General features: G+C 38.3%; 1 protein-coding gene across 4 annotated transcripts in view; it reads left to right on the top strand.

Moving 5' to 3' along the window:
- The first annotated feature begins 2,002 nt into the window (after positions 1–2,002).
- IL33 (interleukin 33) overlaps positions 2,003–23,756 on the top strand; it is a 67,592-nt gene continuing 45,838 nt past the window's right edge. The window contains exons 1-2 of one of the 4 annotated variants that reach the window (XM_055428250.2): positions 2,003–2,212; positions 6,975–7,063. The gene's annotated coding sequence lies outside the window, so the exon portion shown is untranslated. The remainder of the gene's footprint in view (positions 2,213–6,974; positions 7,064–23,756) is intronic. The other 3 variants (XM_055428247.2, XM_055428249.2, XM_055428248.2) reach the window with 3 other exon arrangements.

Genomic DNA, 23,756 nt, shown 5'->3' with positions numbered 1-23,756 from the left:
TGAGTTTGAGAAAATTCAGGGAGATATGAAGGATAGAAAAGCCTGGTGTGTTACAGTTCATGGGGTCGCAAAGAGTTGGACACTATTTAGCAACTGAACAACATCATCATCATCATATCTACATGTGTCTGTGGGTCAGCAAAATTTCAGACAGCCACCTTGCATCTACCCTGAAAGAAGGCAGCTGGTATTTGAGAAGGAATAGGAGAGGAGAAACAACTATATAAGTCATAAAACTGGGGTAACCATATCTCAATGTTCACCTATTACCTTGGACTGATTATTAATAATACTCTCTTCATTCTCATACGTTTTAGTTTTGATAATAAATTATTCTATTGTCACTTGAATAAAGCCCAAAAGACCTGCAGTCCTCCTGGCTTCTGAAGACATGCTTTCATTGGCACTGAACTCAAATTTCAGTTTGAATGGAATGGTGTACCTTGTGGCAGTCCAGTATTGTCATTAAGATTAACCAGAAGGGCTGAAAAAGTTCCACAAACAAAAAACAAATTAAAAATCCATATAAACGTAAGAGAAAGAAAAGAAGCATTGAGGATGAGGAATCAAGATTCCAGGAAGACTGAAGCTGAAGCTACAGCTGCTTTTTTTCCAGGGGTATTTGACAATTCCATGTGTGTACCAGGAAGCAGGCAATCTGGATTTCCGGGCAAAAGGCCACTGCTAGGAAACAGAGAAATCAACAAAGTCTTTGGTTGTCTTTTGGAGATGAAGAGACAAAATTGGAGGCTTGCAGGGCCAAGAATTCAGTGAAAAAAGAGGGCTGGCGAGAACTGAGCCTGGAGTTTTCACCTCAAAACATTTGCCAAATTACACAGCTGCATTAGGCAGAGGCTTTAAAAAAAAAAAAAAAGAAAGCCGCTTAAAAGCAGAGCTGAAGTTTTGGCAGTTTTTATTTTGCAATCTGACTCCACTGAGGAGACAAGAGTTATAGAGCATGAATGCTAGGGAAAATTTTCATAATTTAAAAATTTTGTTAATCCAAAAGAAGCAAAGAAAGAAAGAAAATGAGGCATAAACAAGATTGACAAAATATAGAAAGAATAAAGCAAAATTTCAGAAATAAATGCAAATATACCAGCAATTGGGAGAAGTCAATGGCAACCCACTCCAGTGTTCTTGCCTGGAGAATCCCAGGGATGGAGGAGCCTGTGGGCTGCCGTCTATGGGGTCGCACAGAGTCGGACACGACTGAAGCGACTTCTCAGCAGAAGCAGCAGTAGCAGCATACCAGCAATTACAGTCTGTACAAAGACAAACTGGTTAAAACCAAACCAAAACAAAAATCAACTATACCCTGCTTATGAGACACTTCTTAAATAAACATCAATAGATAATAGATAAAGAGGGACTTCCCTTGTGGCTCAGCTGGTAAAGAATCAACCTGCAATGCAGGAGACCTGGGTTTGATCCCTGGGTTGGGAAGATCTCCTAGAGAAGGAAACAGCTACCCACTCCAGTATTCTGGCCTGGAGAATTCCATAGATTGTATAGTCCCTGGGGTCGCAAAGAGTTAGACACGACTGAGCGAGTTTCACTTTCAATAGCTAAAGAAGGGCATTTTGTAGTAACAAAGTCAAAGAATTGCACTGTTTATTCTTTGTATTCTTAGTATTTGCAAAAATTTCCAAGGTAGAACATAATGACAGTCCCTTGGCTGCTATTAATACCTGTCATCTCTACCTCCCATTTACTGTACACAGCTGAATTCCTAATCAGCACAGATTGTCTAGCTTCCTGCCTCTCTGTGTTCTTCCTTCACTGCTTTATCTCAAGAATGGATACAGCCGTCTTCTTTCATTCCTCAGAAAGGCAACACTTGGCTTGCTCAAGATCATTGCTCAAGTTTGGGGATAATGAAAGGGTTGCATATGAGTTGATTTTGATGGGAATTGGAAGCATAAAAACAGAACATCAAATTCATAATTGCAGGATTAACTTAAGATGGAAATGGGGAGGAGACAGTGAATTTGAGCTGACAGGATTGTAACTATTGGTTGTTTGCTGCTGCTGCTGCTAAGTCGCTTCAGTCGTGCATGCTATTAAAAACCTGCTAAAATGTCACCCAATCAGCTCTTCCTTCCACAGCAATTTGGTTCTCTGCCAAACTTTCAATAACAAATAGAGCCTGCAAGAGCTCTGAACACAGAGCTGCAGCTTTTCAGGGAAGAAATCAAAACAAGATTGCAAGGTAAGAATGAAACCAATATTCTGGTACATTTTAATAAGGTCTTACAAAGTAAAATCTTGAGAACCACAGAGAAATGCTTTTTATTTCTATAAAATAATTAGGTTGATTTATTATTATTGCCAATAGAATTAAAAGTTGATAACAGTTGTTGTTAACTTAGAATTCCATTTTGTTCTCTTTTGAATGATTTATAAAATTATTAATAAATTGCTAAAATAAGTTGTCTTTATAGTACATGTTCCCCTTTTGCACCACAAAACTTCATAAAGCAAGTTGATATTCTACTTCTTACTCCTGAAATGCTTATCCAAGGCAAACCTACTCACAATTGTTCACAACTGGTTTTTAAGAAAGAAGGACAAATATAAGAACTAAAGATGCCATCCTCTCAAAAACAATTTGTGGAAAAAATAAGGAATTGACTTTCTAAATGAGTAAATTCAAAAGCTTATTAGTTTTGCTACTATTCTTCATTTAGAGTGAAAATCGCTTTTTTTTTCCTCTTTAATTCTTGCTTTCTTGCACTCTTGTCTGACTTATATTTCCTTGCATAAATACTTGTCTCCAGGCTATTTTAATTAAAATAAAAAATGGCACTAAGTCTTAAGTACTGTGGCTGCACACAAGTTGACTCTAGAGGGTTTCTGGAGACTTGAGAGTGAAGTAGGACTAGGGGTGGCTGGACTTGACTCTCACTCCCTCCTCAGCACTGTGCTTATTCTGTCTGAGTCATCCCTGTATGTCATCCTATGCTGTTCTCTATATTCCTACCTACTGCATCTCATGTTTGTCTTTTGAATACTTAATGCTCTTCTTTTAATTTTGACCCTGAAAAGGCACAGCTCTGTGTTCAAAAAACCTCAGAATTCTCTATTTCTTAGAGTTTGGGGTGCTTGAGCTGAATCACACAACTGGGTAGTATCCTTAAATTGTAAAGTACTCTCACAGGCATCACTTTCTGCAACTCAAATTTCACATTTTCTTCTACATGCTTCTCTGAAAGGATCCTAGATTTCCTACTAATCTTTAACTGCTGTGGGGCTGCTAAGTCGCTTCAGTCGTGTCCGACTCTGTGCGACCCCATAGACGGAAGCCCACCAAGCTCCCCCGTCCCTGGGATTCTCCAGGCAAGAACACTGGAGTGGGTTGCCAATTCCTTCTCCAATGCATGAAAGTGAAAAGTGAAAGTGAAGTCGCTCAGTCGTGTCCGACTCTACGGGGCCCCACGGACTGCAGCCCACCAGGCTCCTCCGTCCACGGGATTTTCCAGGAAAGAGTACTGGAGAGAGGTGCCATTGCCTTCTCCGAATCTTTAACTGGTGGCTGCCTAATTCATTTTCTCAGCAATGTATTGACCTAGATGTTTTACTCTTTCCCATCACTGTTTAACTTACAATATCTAAAGCCAAAAGATACCTCTTTTCCTTTCCCATTTATAGAGAGGGAAGAATTCTGAGGGGAATTTTCACTGAAACATTGAAACTGTGCTAAAAAGTAAAGGAAGAGATTGAGAAATGGGAGCCACCTCTCCTGGACATAGTCTGTAAAGGATTAAAGAGGCAGCTTTCAACCAACTTTAGGGGATGTACTGAGTCACTGTAAAAAGTTCTGCTCCATGAAGGAATTAAATCATTTCAGCAAATACTGTGGTAGGCGAGAAGGGGGATAATGGTGGAACAATGAGGGAAGAAAAAAAAAGCACCAAGAATTGTTCACGCCAATAAATCTGATAGCATGAAGTCTTTTTGGAGAATATGAGTGCAAAGTTAAATCATTACATGGAAGTACTGCAGGGAGGGAAGCATCGGGGGAATAAAAATATTACTTCAGAGAAATTTATGCCAGTAAATCTGACAGCAGGAGGTCTGTTTTTGAGATGGGAGTGTGACTGTGCCAAAATCATTGTATCTTTCATTCGACAAGGTGAATTTTGGAAAACACGGTGGGAATCAAGTGAGAGAATTCTTCTTTTATATCTCAATTTGCAGCAGGGACATTTAGAAACATTAAGACCAAAAATAATCTTGAACAGCAGAAAAAAAATTTTAATTCCATTAAAAACAAACAAAAAATTAATATTTGGTTCAAGAACTTTGGGACATAGTAGAACTTCTAATCTCTTTTCATTTTCCGTCTTGTTTCCCTGGTGTTAATATCTGTACACAGAAGGAATCTTTAAGGGTACACAGTCTTAGAGGACAGGCAAAGTTCGTTGTTGGGGGTTGTTAAAGGTGGTATAAGGAGTTTGGGGCACTTCCTCACTGTAGCGGACTCCTGGCATGACATGATCACATGCTGTCCTTTCTGTTATTGGTAAATCATCCTATAACTGTGAAGATTTTTGTTTCTGTTCATTCTTTGCTTTAAGTGTAGACTGCAGTGTAGCATAACAGTAAACAAAAAAAAAACCACAAAATTTTTAGAAGAAGATAGCCTTCAACTCCATCATCTGTCATTGACTAGCTGTGTGATTTTGTATCTTAACATTCCTAAGCCTGAATTATTTTCTCTTGAGTAAAATGTAAAACAAAAATGAAAGAATAATAAGATACTCTACCTCAGAGAGGTGTTGAGATGCTTTTGAAGGTAAAGCAAGTAAGAAGCAGTCATGAAAGGTAACTGTTAATAATCACTGAAATTTCATTAAATGTGAGATATTAATTCCACATTCTCTCATTTAATCTTCACAGAATCTCTATGAAATAAATATTATCTTCTCCATTTATAAAATTAAAGAGATGAGATTTAGAAAGACTGTACTAACCCAAGATGACACAACCAGCAAATTTCAAACCAGCAATTAAAACCCAGAGTCAAGTTCCAGGAAGGAGAAAGAACCAACAGGAAAGATGGATTCCAAATGACTTCATTTAATGCATCTCTAATCATCTTTGTGAAGCCATTATCTATTTAAGGTTTCAGTCATTTTCAAACAAAAATTTTAATGAAATAACATTAAAATCTTTCAGCTATTTTCTTTAGGACTACATTTATTGCCTTCTGAAGGAAAGGGTTCCTGTCAGCCACTATTCTCTTAAGTAATTTTCTATTGTCACTGCCACTGGTAATGCCAGAACAGCATCCACCCATAAACTTGGCTTCACTTTTAACCAGCATAGCAGTCTACATCTAGTTCCCCCTTACTTTGCACAGATCATGAATTGGGTAATCATTACAGTTTTCCCCAGAAGTGCTAATACACCTGAGACCTTTTGCAAGTGTAAGAATGTTTAGCTCATTACTTCTCTTGGGTTTCCTAGGAAAGATCAGATATTTTCTTAAAGAACTTCATAGTTTTGCATATCTGCTGTGTTCAAATCTCAGACACTCTAACTCCTTAGCCTTCTGGCTCTATCATTGGCTGTTGTTTAAGAAATGCTATGTAAGTAGTTTATGTGTGTGTTGTGGGTTCAGTCACTCAGTTGTGTCTGACTCTTTGTGGCCCCATGGACTGTAGCCCACCAGGCTCCCCTGTCCATGTAATTCTCCAGGCAAGAATACTGGAATGGGTTGCCATGTCCTCCTCCAGGAGATCTTCCTGACCCAGGAATTGATCCTCCGTCTCTTGAGTCTCTTGCATTGTCAGGCAGATTCTTTACCACTGGCATCACCTGAGAAGATTTTAAGTAGTTTATATTTTCTTTTTAAAAAGGAAATTATATGCCTTTCTCCCATGTTCTTTCATTGGGGAGCTTATTAAACCAAATCACGAATTTTCCTCTAACCTGAATTTACTAGTTCCCAAATTTTTCCTTCCTGAGGTTTTATGTTTCCATTATCTTTTATGCATATATCATATATCAATTGTCCACATTCTTTAGCAAAGGTGTTCAAACAGTTTATCAGTAGTCAGCATGGTGACTTCATACTAATCAATGAATAGTAGTAGGATTGTTTTCTTGAGTAAATATTTCTTTTCTTCTAGTTTTGTAAAAGTGTGAGCAACAGACCTAGGTGCCAACATTCATTCTAATATAATTTGGTGGCTACTTTTAGCTTCTTTTTTTCTTCAATGTGACTTTTATAAGATTCATATTGCATCAGTGTATATGTAGCATTATTTATCAAAGAGCAGGCACAGTTTTTTCTTCACTTACTTACTCAAGTGCTATATGGCTTGTGAAACCATAATCATAATCATAATTGTCACTATGTGGTATAAAACAGTATAAGCTGTTTTAATAAACAAGTTTGGAGAGTGCCATGCCTAGGGTGTGACATATAATGCTTATGGGGCTGTCTAATTACTATTACCTTTCAAAAGTCAAGTGGAAAGATTTATACTCAGTACTATAGGTCCATGAGAGTAGACTCAGCATGTAGAAGCATTAAAGTCATTTGCACTGTGATATGTCAGTTGGAAAAAAATACTATCTGTAAATCTTTGTATTTTTTTAATTCATAAAAGTATAAAAATTGGATAGAAATTTTTAGAGCATCCGTTTTTTTTCTGGTTATTTGTGACAAATGCTCCTAAAAGAGCACCTGTTTTTAGACTTACTAGTTCTCCCTACTATCTAGGTAGAACCATGCAGGGACTAGTAGCCTCAAGGATTGTGGTTCACTGTTAGATCTGGATAACTTTACCTATCCCATGCAATACCTCTTGTTGGCAAAGTAAGAGACCCTAGTTACATTCTTCTGCCCTACATCATTAGATATACTCAGAAAGAGGTCATCTCTGTCCAAAGAAGGAAAATGATTAGGTCTAGCTTGGAGAATAAGAGAAGTGTCTAGCACAATCTTTTCACTTTAATCCCAGCTACCAGGTAAGAGATACCCCTCGTCCAAGGTAAGGTGCAGTGGCTACGCTTTCTTGGAGCAGCTGTGAAGAGATATCCCACACCCAAGGTAAGAGAAACCCAAATAAGATGGTAGGTATTGCGAGGCGGCATCAGAGGGCAGACACACTGAAATCATAATCACAGGAAACTAGTCGATCTGATCACATGGACCACAGCCGAATGTGGTCCACTGGAGAAGGGAATGGCAAACCACTTCAGTATGCTTGCCTTGAGAACCCCATGAACAGTATCAAAAGGCAAAATGATAGGATACTGAATGAGGAATTCCCCAGGTCGGTAGGTGCCCAGTATGCTACTGGAGATCAGTGGAGAAATAACTCTAGAAGGAATAAAGGGATGGAGCAAAAGCAAAACCAATACCCAGTTGTGGATGTGACCGGTGATAGAAGCAAGGTCCGGTGCTGTAAAGAGCAATATTGCATAGGAACCTGGAATGTTAGGTCCATGAATCAAGGCAAATTGGAAGTGGTCAAACAGGAGATGGCAAGAGTAGACATAGACATTCTTGGAATCAGTGAATTAAAATGGACTGGAATGGGTGAATTTAACTCAGATGACCATTATATAGACTACTGTGGGCAGGAATCCCTTAGAAGAAATGAAGTAGCCATCATGGTCAACAAAAGAGTCCGAAATGCAGTACTTGGATGCAATCTTAAAAACCGCAGAATGATTTCTGTTCGTTTCCAAGGCAAACCATTCAATATTACAGTAAACCAGGCCTATGCCCCAACCAGTAACGCTGAAGAAGCCAAAGTTGAACGGTTCTATGAAGACCTACAAGACCTTTTAGAACTAACACCCAAAAAATATGTCCTTTTCATGATAGGGGACTGGAATGCAAAAGTAGGAAGTCAAGAAACACCTGGAGTAACAGGCAAATTTGGCCTTGGAGCACGGAATGAAGCAGGGCAAAGGCTAATAGAGTTTTGTCAAGAGAACGCACTGGTCATAGCAAACACCCTCTTCCAACAACACAAGAGAAGACTCTACACATGGACATCACCAGATGGTCAACACCGAAATCAGATTGATTATATTCTTTGCAGCCAAAGATGGAGAAACTCTATACAGTTAGCAAAAACAAGACCAGGAGCTGACTGTGGCTCAGATCATGGACTCCTTATTGCCAAATTCAGACTTCAATTGAAGAAAGTAGGGAAAACCACTAGACCATTCAGATATGACCTCAATCAAATCCCTTATGATTATACAGTGGAAGTGAGAAATAGATTTAAGGAACTAGATCTGATAGATAGAGTGCCTGATGAACTCTGGACGGAGGTTTGTGACATTGTACAGGAGACAGGGACCAAGACCATCCCCCTGGAAAAGAAATGCAAAAAAGCAAAATGGTTGTCCGAGGAGGCCTGACAAATAGCTGTGAAAAGAAGAGAAGCGAAAAGCAAAGGAGGAAAGGAAAGATATAAGCATCTGAATGCAGAGTTCCAAAGAATAGCAAGGAGTGATAAGAAAGCCTTCCTCAGTGATCAATGCAAAGAAATAGAGGAAAACAACAGAATAGGAAAAACAAGAGATCTCTTCAAGAAAATTAGAGATTACAGGGAACATTTCATGCAAAGATGGGCTCGATAAAGGACAGAAATGGTATGGACCTAACAGAAGCAGAAGATATTAAGAAGAGGTGCCAAGAATACACAGAAGAACTGTACAAAAAAGATCTTCACGAGCAAGATAGTCACGATAATGTGATCACTGACCTAGAGCCAGACATCTTGGAATGTGAAGTCAAGTGGGCCTTAGAAAGCATCACTATGAACAAAGCTAGTGGAGGTGATGGAATTCCAGTTGAGCTATTTCAAATCTTGAAAGATGATGCTGTGAAAGTGCTGCACTCAGTATGCCAGCACATTTGGAAAACTCATCAGTGGCCACAGGACTGGAAAAGGTCAGTCTTCATTCCAATCCCAAAGAAAGGCAATGCCAAAGAATGCTCAAACTACCGCACAATTGCACTCATCTCACACTCTAGTAAAGTCATGCTCAAAATTCTCCAAGCCAGGCTTCAGCAATATGTGAACCGTGAACTTCCAGATGTTCAAGCAGGTTTTAGAAAAGGCAGAGGAACCAGAGATCAAATTGCCAACATCCGCTGGATCATGGAGAAAGCAAGAGAGTTCCAGAAAAACATCTATTTCTGCTTCATTGACTATGCCAAAGCCTTTGACTGTGTGGATCACAATAAACTGTGGAACATTCTGAAAGAGATGGGAATACTAGACCACCTGACCTGCCTCTTGAGAAACCTGTATGCAGGTCAGGAAGCAACAGTCAGAACTGGACATGGAACAACAGACTGGTTCCAAATAGGAAAAGGAGTACGTCAAGGCTGTATACTGTCACCTTGCTTATTTAACTTATATGCAGAGTACATCATGGGGAACGCTGGGCTGGAAGAAGCACAAGCTGGAATCAAGATTGCCGGGAGAAATATCAATAACCTCAGATATGCAGATGACACCACCCTCATGGCAGAAAGTGAAGAGGAACTCAAAAGCCTCTTGATGAAAGTGAAAGAGGAGAGTGAAAAGGTTGGCTTGAAGCTCAACATTCAGAAAACGAAGATCATGGCATCTGGTCCCATCATTTCATGGGAAATAGATGGAAAAACAGTGGAAACAGTGATAGACTTTATTTTTTTGGGTTCCAAAATCACTGCAGATGCTGATTGCAGCCATGAAATTAAAAGACGCTTACTCCTTGGAAGGAAAGTTATGACCAACCTCGATAGTATATTAAAAAGCAGAGACATTACTTTGCCAACAAAGGTCCATCTAGTCAAGGGTATGATTTTTCCCGTGGTCATGTATGGATGTGAGAGTTGGACTGTGAAGAAAGCTGATTGCCGTAGAATTGATGCTTTTGAACTGTGGTGTTGGAGAAGACTCTCGAGAGTCCCTTGGACTGCAAGGAGATCCAACCAGTCCATTCTAGAGGAGATCAATCCTGGGTGTTCATTGGAAGGGCTGATGCTAAAGCTGAAACTTTGGCCACCTCATGCGACGAGTTGACTCACTGGAAAAGACTCTGATGCTGGGAAAGGTTGGGGGCGGGAGGAGAAGGGGACGACAGAGAATGAGATGGCTGGATGGCATCACCAACTCTGTGGACATGAGTTTGAGTGAATTCCGGGAGTTGGTGATGGACAGGGAGGCCTGGCGTGCTGTGATTCATGGGGTCGTGGAGATTAGGACACGACTGAGCGACTGAACTGAACTATACTGAACCAGGTAAGCCTTAGATTCCCATGTAAGGATGATGAAGTCAGCAATTTGGGAAATGGTTGCAACACACAAACTAGGCAGGGTGGGAGACAAGGTTTATCATTTCATGGTGGACAAGTTTCCAGACGTCTGAATTGTACTTTCTGATCATTGAACAAGGTAACTCTATTGAAACTCTTATGGGAATTAAATATACAGGATGTGGATTGCAACTTAGCCTGTTCAGGTCAATATGCAGGAACTCTAACATCTGTGAGTAGAAAGAGTTTATACTCTTGATTTTTAAATTCTTCTAACAATAAAATTTAATATCTAATACACAATGCAGTATATCAGTGGGTGGCCACTGGCTTGAGAAAGAAAATCTCATGGTGTTTACAGGGTGAGGTGCAAAACATTTAACAGCTGGAACGGCATGAGCAGATAAAATAGTGAGAAAGGAACTAGCCATTTGGAGCATGCCAGCTGAATTCCAGCACTGGGAGGGACCTTCACTGTGGCTTTGACCTGTATCAGCCAATCTAGGAAAACATGGGAGTGACAGAGCAATGCAAATACTAAAGGTTTACAGAACTTTTAACAAGTTGGCCAGTGTTTCTGTTACCGTTCCATATGCAAATCCCAAACAGAAGAGAAAAATCCTATAAGAGTTATGCTAGCAATAACTTTAGTCTTTGTACAAGGAAACACTTTCACATACTGTGAGACTATATTTATAATTAACTTCTGAAAGGAAGTAATGAGAGATAATATTTGATCTAAAAACAGCTTTTTACTCCATCATTATGGACTCATGATTTTGGTGATATTACAATTAACTCATTTTCAGACTTGTTTTGATTATTTACAATTTTTTGTTGTGCTGAGCTACATGGTCACAATTTATCACACAGAAGCCCCTTCATGGTGGCTCATTTTAAAATTTTCTCAGAACAAATATGCATCACTGCTTTCAGGCAAAAGTTATTTAGGCTTATCCTGCATTTCTTTTACCTGAAATAATAAATCAGCCATTCTCCAAAGAACCCCAATTTCTTTAGTGGAGAACAACATTCAGTTCAGTTCAGTCACTCAGTCGTGTCCAACCCTCCGCGACTCCATGACAACATTAGGCTACTGAAAATCTGGGCCCTGGGATATACATTGGATTATTTCATGTTAATACTGAAATTAAAGCAGTTCAGTTATCAGATATAGGGAAGAAAATTATATATTATATAAAATCAGTAGTTCATATTTGTATTATCACTGGAGTTCTATGATATATGTCAAAATACTTTTTACAATTATTTTTAATATTTTATTTTGTTATGAGTTTATAATCATTTGATTTACACTGTTGTCCAAATTCTTTTAACTTTGAAAATGTTGATGTTTTATTAATTGGCAGCTTTTGTTTGGTTCCTACATTAGTTTGGAGTAGGAAATGGCAACCCACTCCAGTATTCTTGCCTGGGAAATTCCATGGACAGAGGAGCCTGACAGGCTGCAGTCCTTGAGGTTGCAAAGAATTTTTGGCCACATTATTGGAGGATATGGTCTAACTGGTGTCCATTACTTTGGCAAATAAAGGTATTGCATATGATAGGTACAGAAGTCATCTGGATCTACCAGTGAACCACAGTCCTCAAGGTTACTAGTCTCTGCATGGTTCTACCTGCTAAACAGTTCACTTTATAAGTAGGATGTTATGAAGTTTGATCTTCAATGTCTTTATAAGTCATTTCATTTTGTCACTGTTTGTCCACTCATTATGAGCTAATGCATCATTATAAGATATGATTTTCATAATCAATTTTATACACAAATTAATATATATAAAAAATTATGGCAAACAAGCTCAACTGGTGTTTTATAAGAGTAAAATATCAATAAAAGTACTATACTGGCAATTTGTAAAATTAGTAGTAAAAATAGTAATACCAGTACCATTATTGGCAATCTGAATTTAAAAAAAGAAAAAGAACAAAACTGAAATAGTTACTTATAAATTTCAAAATTTTTTCCTGATACACAAAAAAATTCAGTTTACCCATTCTGTTTCTGGTGTATCATGCTGTTTTCTGATAAATAATATTTTTATTGATTTTAAAATACAATTTATATATTCATATCATTTTACTAAAATTTTGCTTAAAATATAACATTACTTAAATATTAAAATTTTAAACGAGCTGCAATAGGACACAGTATGAAGATTCCTCAAAAAAAATTAAAAATAAAACCACCATATGATCTAGCATTCCCACTTTTGGGTACATATCCAAAAGAATCAAAAATGGGATGGCGAAGAGGTAGCTACACACCTATGTTCATTATAATATTATTCAAAATAGCCAAGAGGTGGAATCAAACCAAATGTTCACTAATGAATAGATAAAGAAAATATAGTAAACACATGCAATGAAATATCATTCAGCCTTAAAAAAGAAAAGAAATCCTGTCACATGCTCAACATGGTTGAACCTTGAGGACATTATGTTAAGTGAAATAAGCCAAACACAAATACTGTGTACTATAGGATCCCACTTATATGAGGTACTAAAGTAGTCAAACACAAGAAACAGAGGGTAAAACTATGTTGCCATGGGCTTTGGGAAGGTGAAATGAGGAGTTGTTTAAACTATAGTTTAAACTATAGTTTAAAATTAAACTATAGTTTTAGTTTTGCAAGATGAAAAAGTTCTAGAGGTCTGTTGCACAACAATGTGAATGCAGCTAACACTACTGAAATATACTTAAAATTGGTAAGATAGTAAATTTTATATTATCCATTTTTACAATTAAAAATGTTTTAAGAAGAGCTTTGAGCCAGGGATAAGGAAGAATGTTTAAACAACCCAACTGTATTTAGAGATATTATTAATTCAGTGTCCAGAATACATTAGTTGTTAGTCACTTCTTTTTAGGATTTAGAAAAAGCCAATACAGATCACATTTAGACAAAAAAATATATAAAGATAATTTGTATCACTTGATAAGCTTTAACTAGAATAAAATATAAATTGGCTATATAAGGGCACTTAGTGCTCACTTAACAAGAGGTTCTGAAGTGGCAGCCCCAGAGTTAGTACAAAGAATCAAGAACATCACCAAAAGACCCAAGTTCATCTTATCCTTCTGTTCTGCCATTCTTAGACTATCCATGATCTCTCCCTTCAGGGGAGAGGATGGCCAGCCTAGCTCTGAGCATCATATCGTCACAGAAACCAAGTGAGTGGAAGTTAAACAGCACTTACTTCTAAGGAGAAAAGTTTTCTCAGAAGTCTCAGACACGCCTCCCCTTTGTCTCATTAGCAAGATCTGTGTCATGTGCCCATACTTAGACCTGTTATTGGCAGATGGAAACAGTATTGCCATGAATGGCTTAGGTTTCTGCATATCCAAATTTCTTCTTTGGTGGACAGGGAAGCCTGGTGTGCTGCAGTCCATGAGGCTGCAAAGAGTCAGACATGACCGAGCGAATGAACTGTACTGAAGTTTGTTCACTTTGTGATAACTCATTAATCTGTATAGTCATGACTTGTACAATTTTCTGTGTTTATGTTATATGTTAATGAATTTTTTAAGTTAAAGGAAACAGAGACTGTCAGTGAATTCTAAAATATATGAATTCTACATTCTCAAGTGTGGTGGCCAAAGAGACTCATTGACAGAACCAGGCTTCCCTGTCCATCACCAACTCCTGGAGCTTGCTCAAACTATGTACATCGAATCAGTGATGCCATCCAACCATCACACCCTCTGTCGTCCCCTTATCCTCCTGCCTTCAATATTTCCCAGCATCTGGGTCTTTTCCAATGACTCAGTTCTTTGCATCAGATGGCCAAGGTTTTGGAGTTTCACCTTCAGCATCAGTCCTTTCAGTGAATATTCAGGACTGATTTCCTTTAGGATTGATCGGTTTGATCTCCTTGCAATGCAAGGGACTCTCTCTTCTTCAACACCACAGTTCAGAAGCATCAATTCTTTGAAGCTCAGCTTTCTTTATAGTCAAACTCACATCCATACATGACTACTGGAAAAACCATAGGTTTGACTAGACAGACCTTTGTCGTCAAGGTAATGTCTCTGGTTTTTAATATGTTGTCTAGATTGATCATAGCTTTGTTTCCAAGGAGCAAGTATCTTTTGATTTCATGGCTGAAGTTACCATCTGCAGTGATTTTGGAGCCCAAGAAAATAAAGTCTGTTACTGTTTCCCCATCTATTTGCCATGAAGTGATGGGACTGGATGCCATATCTTAGTTTTTTGAATGTTGAATTTTAAGCCAGCTTTTTCACTCTCCTCTTTCACTTTCATCAAGAAGCTCTTCAGTTCTTCTTTGCTTTCTGTCATAAGGATGGTGTCATCTACATATCTGAGATTATTGATATTTCCCCTGGCAATCTTGATTCCAGCTTGCACAAACTTGCTGCTGCAGCTGCTGAGTCACTTCAGTCGTGTCCAACTCTGTGCAACCCCATAGACGTTAGCCCAACAGGCTCCCCCGTCCCTGGGATTTTCCAGGCAAGAACACTGGAGTGAGTTTCCATTTCCTTCTCCAATGCATGAAAGTGAAAAGTGAAAGTGAAGTCGCTCAGTCGTGTCCGACTCTGAGCGACCCCATGGACTGCAGCCTACCAGGCTCCTCTGTCTATGGGATTTTCCAGGCAAGAGTACTGGAGTGGGTTGCCATTGCCTTCTCCGTGCACAAACTTATACAACCATAAAAAGAAACAGAAGAGTAAAGGATTCCAGAAGCCACCTCTTTCCCTCTTCTAATCATTTCTCTCTACCTCAAGACAGAAGCCATTATTAGGTTTTCTAACATACATTATTAGGTTTTCTAACATACATTCAATTTGCCTGTGGGGGTTTTGACCTATTTATAAATAAATTCACACATTATTTACCTTTTTTTGTCTGGCCTTTCACTCAAGATTATGGTTGTGAGATGCCTCTGTGTTGCATATAGAAGTAGCTTGTTTACTCTCATTACTAGTTAGAATTCCTCTAAATGAACATGCCATAATTTATCCATTATGATGTAGATGGACATTTGCATTGTTTCCAGCTTGGAGTTACATGACTAGGACTGCTAGGAACATTCCCTTACATATATTTTGGCAAATACTTTTATGTCTTTCTGTTAGACATATTATCTTTAAGTAGACTTTTCAGGTCAAAGGTATATATATGTTTTATATATATATATAAAACATACGCCACTAGGGAAGTCCACATACAAATTTTTTTTTTTTTTTCCAAAGTGGTTGTAGCAATTTACACTTTCAGCACCCATGTATAAGAATTACAGTTGTCCCAAACCCTTGCAAATAACTGGTATTTTCTGTCTTCTTCACTGTATTCATTCTGATAGTCATTGTGGTTCTCCTTTAATGCATGCTTTTTTTTTTTTTACTTTTCCTAGAAATATGTAACTTTTTATTTATATATTATACTTAATATGTACACTTAACTACATATTAAGTTAGTTGACTTAATATGTAAGTCATATTACATATTAATATGTAATAATTACATATTATTTGTGATTAATGCAACTACACTTAAGTTAGTTGACAAACACACTTTAGAAAAAGATATCTTCCCTATGACTATATTTTGGAGTTGACATATTCCTCTGTTGTATACCAATAGCAAGAAAACATTAGTTAGAGAGGAAAACATTAAAACAAACCATTATACTATACTTGGGTTTCAGAACAATATAGTCAGGAAGACACATGTACCCAGATGTTCACTGAAGCACTATTTACAATACCTAGGACATGGAAGCAACCTAGATGTCCATGGACACACGAATGGATAAATAAGTTGTGGTACATATACACAATGGAATAAAAAACATGCTCAGCCATAAAATGGAATATATTTGACTCAGATCTAATGAGGTGAATGAACCTAGAGCCTATTACACAGAGGGTAGAAAGAGAAAGACAAATACTGTTTATTAGCACATATATATGGAATCTAGAATGAGGTACTGATGAACCTATCTCCAGGGCAGCAGTGGAGATGCAGACATAGAGAACAGACTTGTGGACACAGGAGGGAGGGAAAGGGTGGGACAAATTGAAGAGTAGCATTGAAACATATACATTACCAATATACATTCAGTTCAGTTCAGTCGCTCAGTCGTGTCCGACTCTCTGCGACCCCATGAATCACAGCACACCAGGCCTCCCTGTCCATCACCAACTCCCGGAGTTCACTCAAACTCATGTCCACAGAGTTGGTGATGCCATCCAGCCATCTCATTCTCTGTCATCCCCTTCTCCTCCCACCCCCAATCCCTCCCAGCATCAGAGTCTTTTCCAGTGAGTCAACTCGTTGCATGAGGTGGCCAAAGTATTGGAGTTTCAGCTTCAGCATCAGTCCTTCCAATGAAAACCCAGGATTGATCTCCTTTAGAATGGACTGGTTGGATCTCCTTGCAGTCCAGGAACTCTCAAGAGTCTTCATACACTACCATATGTAAAATTAGATAGCTGTATGATGCAGGGAGCTCAAATCCAGTGCTCTGTGGCAACCCAGAGGGGTCAGATGGGGTGGGAGGCAAGAAGGAGGTTAAGGAGGTTAAGAGGGGACATACGTATACTTATGACTGATTCATGTTGATATATGGCAGCAACTAACACAATATTGTAAAGCAATTATCCTCCAATTAAAAATAAAATAAAAATGTTACACTATAGTGGGAAAAAAATGGATTTCTCTTATCCCCACGATCACAAATGGAGTTTCTATAGACCTTGAACACAACATAATTTAAGAAATTTAGTCAAGTATTGTTGACTTATTATGAGCTAATAATCCACACCAATATTTTCTTAATTAAAACATAGTTCAAATGACATAGAATTTAATTTATAACAAACAAACTGAAAGACCAGATAAAATAGAGGCTCTATTTGTGATAGCAAAGTTTTAAAGGCTGAAAAACTGGTTGATTTGGGTTCTTTATTAAGCACAAGTACAATTCTTATCTTTATTGTCTAATATTTTGGTTGTCTATTTATTTTACTATTTTTTTCTTTTTATTTATTTATTCATTTATTTTTTTATTGAAGGATAATTGCTTTACAGAACTTTGTTGTTTTCTGTCAAACCTCAACATGAATCAGCCATCAGTTCAGTTCAGTCGCTCAGTTGTGTCCGACTCTTTGTGACCCCATAAATCACAGCACGCCAGGCCTCCCTGTCCATCACCAACTCCCGGAGTTCACTCAAACTCATGTCCGAGTCGGTGATGCCATCCAGCCATCTCATTCTCTGTCATCCCCATCTCCTCCTGCCCCCAATCCCTCCCAGCATCAGAGTCTTTTCAAGTGAGTCAACTTGTCGCATGAGGTGGCCAAAGTATTGCAGTTTCAGCTTTAGCATCAGTCCTTCCAATGAACACCCAGGATTGATCTCCTTTAGAATGGACTGGTTGGATCTCCTTGCAGTCCAAGGGACTCTCAAGAGTCTTCTTCAGCACCACACTTCAAAAGCATCAATTCTCCGGCGATCAGCTTTCTTCACAGTCCAACTCTCACATCCATACATGACCACGGGAAAAACCATAGCCTTGACTAGATGGACCTTTGTTGGCAAAGTAATGTCTTTGCGTTTTAATGTGCTATCTAGGTTGGTCATAATTTTCCTTCCAAGGAGTAAGCATCTTTTAATTTCATGGCTGCAATCAGCATCCGCAGTGATTTTGGAGACCAAAAAAAATAAAGTCTGACACTGTTTCCACTGTTTCCCCATCTATTTCCCATGAAGTGATGGGACCAGATGCCATGATCTTAGTTTTCTGAATGCTGAGTTTTAAGCCAAATTTTTCACTCTCCTCTCTCACTTTCATCAAGAGGCTTTTGAGTTCCTCTTCACTTTCTACCATAAGGGTGGTGTTATCTGCATATCTGAGGTTATTGATATTTCTCCCGGCAATCTTGATTCCAGCTTGTGCTTCTTCCAGCCCAGTGTTCCTCATGATGTACTCTGCATATAAGTTAAATAAGCAGGGTGACAATATACAGCCTTGACGTACTCCTTTTCCTATTTGGAACCAGTCTGTTGTTCCATGTCCAGTTCTAACTGTTGCTTCCTGACCTGCATATAGGTTTCTCAAGAGGCATGACCTAAAGCAAATCCCTTATGATTATACAGTAGAAGTGAGAAATAGATTTAAGGGACTAAATCTGATAGACAGAGTGCCTGATGATCTATGGACAGAGGTTCGTGACACTGTACAGGAGACAGGGATCAAGACCATCCCCATGGAAAAGAAATGCAAAAAAGCAAAATGGCTGTCTGAGGAGGCCTTACAAATAGCTGTGAAAAGAAGAGAAGCCAAAAGCAAAGGAGAAAAGGAAAGATATAAGCATCTGAATGCAGAGTTCCAAAGAATAGCAAGGAGAGATAAGAAAGCCTTCCTCAGGGATCAGTGCAAAGAAATAGAGGAAAACAAAAGAATGGGAAAAACAAGAGATCTCTTCAAGAAAATTAGAGATACCAAGAAAACATTTCATGCAAAGATGGGCTTGATAAAGGACAGAAATGGTATGGACCTAACAGAAGCAGAAGATATTAAGAAGAGGTGGCAAGAATACACAGAAGAACTGTATAAAAAAGATCTTCATGACCAAGATAATCATGATAGTGTGATCACTCACCTAGAGCCAGACATCTTGGAATGTGAAGTCAAGTGGGCCTTAGAAAGCATCACTATGAACAAAGCTAGTGGAGGTGATGGAATTCCGGTTGAGCTATTTCAAATCCTGAAAGATGATGCTGTGAAAGTGCTGCAATCAATATGCCAGCAAATTTGGAAAACTCAGCAGTGGCCACAGGACTGGAAAAGGTCAGTCTTCATTCCAATCCCAAAGAAAGGCAATGCCAAAGAATGCTCAAACTACCGCACAATTGCACTCATTTCACACGCTAGTAAAGTCATGCTCAAAATTCTCCAAGCCAGGCTTCAGCAATACGTGAACTGTGAACTTTCAGATGTTCAAGCTGGTTTTAGAAAAGACAGAGGAACCAGAGATCAAATTCCTAACATCCGCTGGATCATGGAAAAAGTAGGAGAGTTCCAGAAAAACATCCATTTCTGCTTACTGACTATGCCAAAGCCTTGACTCTGTGGATCACAATAAACTGTGGAAAATTCTGAATCAGCCATAGGTATACATATATCCTCTCCCTTTTGGACCTCCCTCCCATCTCCCTCCCTATCCCACCCCTCTAGGTTGATATAGAGCCCCTGTTTGAGTTTCCTGAGCCATACAGCAAATTCCCATTGGCTATCTATTTTACATATGGTATGTAAGTTTCCATGTTACTCTTTCCATACATCTCACCCTCTCCTCCCCTCTCCCCATGTCCATAAGTCTATTCTCTATGTCTGTTTCTCCACTGCTGCCCTGTATTAAATTCTTCAGTATTATTTTTCTAGATTCCGTATATTTGTGTTAGAATTTGATATTTATCTTTCTGTTTCTGACTCACTTCACTCTGTATAATAGGTTCTAGGTTCATCCACCTCATTAGAATTGACTCAAATGTGTTCCTTTTTATGGCTCGGTAATATTCCATTGTGTATACTTATCACAACTTCTTTATTCATTCATCTGTTGAGGAGCATCTAGGTTCCTTCCATGTTCTAGCTATTGTAAATAGTGCTGCAATGAACAATGGGATACACGTGTCTTTTTCAACCCTGGTTTCCTCAGGATATATGCCTAGTAGTGGGATTGCTGGGTCACATGGTGGTTTTAGTCCTAGTTTTTTAAGGAATCTCCATACTGTCTTCCATAGTGGCTGTATCAATTTATATTCCCAACAACAGTGCAAGAGAGTTCCCTTTTCTCTACCTCCTCTCCAGCATTTATTGTTTGTAGATTTTTTGGTGATGTCCATTCTGACCAGTGTGAGGTGATATCTCATTGTGGTTTTGATTTGCATTTCTCTAATAATGAACGATGTTGAGCATCTTTTCATATGTTTGTTAGCCATCTGTATGTCTTCTTTGGAGAAATGTCTGTTTAGGTCTTTTTCCCACTTTTTTGTTGGGTTGTTTGTTTTTCTGGTATTGATTTGTATGAGTTGCTTGTATATTTTGGCAATTAATCCTTTGTCAGTTGCTTCATTTGTTATTATTTTCTCCCATTCTGAGAGTTGTCTTTTTACCTTGCTTACAGTTTCCTGTGCTGTGCAAAAGCTTTTAAGTTTAATCAGGTCCCACTTGTTTACTTTTGTTTTTATTTCCATTACTCTAGGAGGTGAGTCATAGAGGACCTTGCTTTGATTATGTTATTGAGTGTTTTGCCTGTGTTTTCCTCTAAGAGTTTTATAGTTTCTGGTCTCACATTTAGGTCTTTAATCCATTTTGAGTTTATCTTTGTGTGTGGTGTTAGGAAGTGTTCTAATTTCATTCTTAGCTACATTCTGGACATGTAACTGTCCAGTTTTCCCAGCACCATATTTTTTTAATTTTTATTGAAAGCTAATTATTTTACAATATTATATTGGTTGGTTTTGCCATACATTGACATGAATCTGCCCCGGGTATACATGAGTTCCCCCTCCCAAACCACCCTCTCACCTCCCTCCTTCCCTTATCCTCCCTCTGGGTCATCCCCGCATATTAGCCCCTAGCATCCTGTAATATGCATCGACCCTGAACTGGTGATTCGTTTCACATATGATAATTTACATGTTTCAATGCCATTCTCCCAAACCATCGCACCCTCACCCTCTCCCACAGAGTCCCGAAGACCGTTCTATACATCTGTGTCTCTTTTGCTGTCTTATATACAGGGTTATCATTTGCATCTTTCTTTTTTTTTTTCAAATATAAGTTGATTTTATTGAATGCAAGATTATTTTCAGTCTGGGTGTCTTCACTATTGATAAAATAGACTGCGGATGGGCTCCTTTAGCTGGAGGGACCATATGCATAAGAAAATGCTTGCAGAGAAGATGACATATGTCATACCATGTGCCAAATACCATCCTAGATCTGGAAGTGACAATTTTCTCATATATATTGGCACTTGGAGCTCTCTATCTTTGGATGTATTTCTTCTCCACAAGAACTCAAGTGACATTATGTGTGTTTCTGAAAAGCTTGGTAGGAGGTTTCCTGGCAAATTAGTTATATTACATTTTATATTTTTATCTGATTTCCTTTAATTAATATGCTTTGTGAATTATTTTTGTTGTACCTCTTAAATGTCAGACATGAGCTTGCATCATCTACTCTATAGTCTTCAGGTTTCTTTTTTTTTTTTTTTTTTTGAACAGAGGAAAATTTATGCGTCGAACCTGGACTGGTCACTTATGATAATATACATGCTACAATTCCATTCTCTCCAATCATTCCACCTTCACCCTCTCCCACAGAGTCCCAAAGACTGTTCTAAATGCCTATGTCTCTTTTGCAGTCTCTTATACAGGGTTCAGGTTACCATTTTTCTAAATTCCATATATATGCGTTAATATACGGTATTGATGTTCTTCTTTCTGGCTTACTTCACTCTGTATAATTGGCTCCAATTTCATCCACCTCATTAAAACTGATTCAAATGCATTCTTTTTGATGGCTGAGAAATACTCCATTGTGTATATGTACCAAAGCTTTCTTATCCATTCATCTGCAGATGGACATCTAGGTTGCTTCCATGTCCTGGCTATTATAAACAGTGCTGCAATGAACATTGGAGTACATGTGTCTCTTTCAATTCTGGTTTCCTCGGTGTGTATGCCCAGGAGTGCGATCGCTGGATCATATGGCAGTTCTATTTCCAGTTTTCTGAGGAATCTCCACACTGTTCTCCATAGTGGCTGTACTAGTTTGTATTCCCACCAACAGTGTAAGAGGGTTCCCTTCTCTCCACACCCTCTCCAGCACTTATTGCATGTAGACTTTTGGATAGCAGCCATTCTGACTGGTGTGAAATGGTATCTCATTGTGGTTTTGATTTGCATTTCTCTGATGATGAGGGATGTTGAGCATTTTTTCATGTGTCTATTAGCCATCTTTATGTCTTCTTTGGAGAAATGTCTGTTTAGTTCTTTGGCCCATTTTTTGATTGGGTCACTTAGTTTTCTGGAATTAAGCTGCAGGAGCTGCTTGTATAATTTGGAAATTAATCCTTTATCAGTTGCTTCATTTGCTATTATTTTCTCCCATTCTGAAGGTTGTCTTCTCACCTTGCTTAGAGTTTCCTTTGCTGTGCAGAAGCTTTTGATTTTAATTAGGTCCCATTTGTTTATTTTTGCTTTTATTTCCAATATTCTGGGAGGTGCGTCTTGGAGGATCCTGCTGTGATTTATGTCGGAGAGTGTTTTGCCTACGTTCTCCTCTAGGAGTTTTATAGTTTCTGGTCTTACATTTAGATCTTTAATCCATTTTGAGTTTATTTTGGTGTATGGTGTTAGGAAGTGTTCTAGTTTCATTCTTTTACAAGTGGCTGACCAGTTTTCCCAGCACCACTTGTTAAAGAGACTGTCTTTTCTCCATTTTATATTCTTGCCTCCTTTGTCGAAGATAAGGTGTCCATAGGAGCGTGGGTTTATCTCTGGGCTTTCTATTTTGTTCCATTGATCTATATTTCTGTCTTTATGCCAGTACCATACTGTCTTGATGACTGTGGCTTTGTAATAGAGCCTGAAGTCCGGCAGGTTAATTCCCCCAGTTCCATTCTTCTTCCTCAAGATTGCTTTGGCTATTCGAGGTTTTTTGTATTTCCATACAAATTGTGAGATTATTTGTTCTAGTTCTGTGAAAAATATTGTTGGTAGCTTGATAGGGATTGCATTGAATGTATAAATTACTTTGGGTAGTATACTCATTTTTACAATATTTATTCTTCCAATCCACGAACACGGTATATTTCTCCATCTATTCATGTCCTCTTTGATTACTTTCACTAGTGTTTTATAGTTTTCTATGTACAAGTCTTTTGTTTCCTTAGGTAGATATATTCCTAAGTATTTAATTGTTTTCATTGCAACAGTGAATGGAATAGTTTCCTTAATTTCTCTTTCTATTTTCTCATTATTAGTGTATAGGAATGCAAGGGATTTCTGTGTGTTGATTTTATATCCTGCAACTTTGCTGTAATCATTGATTAGCTCTAGTAGTTTTCTGGTAGAGTCTTTAGGGTTTTCTGTGTAGAGGATCATGTCATCAGCGAACAGTGAAAGCTTTACTTCTTCTTTTCTAATTTATATTCCTTTTATGTCTTTTTCTGCTCTGATTGCTGTGGCCAAAACTTCCAGAACTATGTTGAATAGTAGTGGTGAGAGTGGGCACCCTTGTCTTGTTCCTGACTTTAGGGGAAATGCTTTCAGTTTTTCACCATTGAGGATAATGTTTGCTGTGGGCTTGTCATATATAGCTTTTATTATGTTGAGGTATGTCCCTTCAATTCCCACTTTCTGGAGGGTTTTTATCATAAATGGAAGTTGAATTTTGTCGAAGGCTTTCTCTGCAT

Source organism: Moschus berezovskii, chromosome 7 (genome assembly GCF_049115385.1).
Source record: "Moschus berezovskii isolate FMDL1 chromosome 7, NW_MosBer_1.0, whole genome shotgun sequence".
Lineage (NCBI taxonomy): Eukaryota > Metazoa > Chordata > Mammalia > Artiodactyla > Moschidae > Moschus > Moschus berezovskii.
This window is presented reverse-complemented; position numbering and strand designations above follow the sequence as displayed.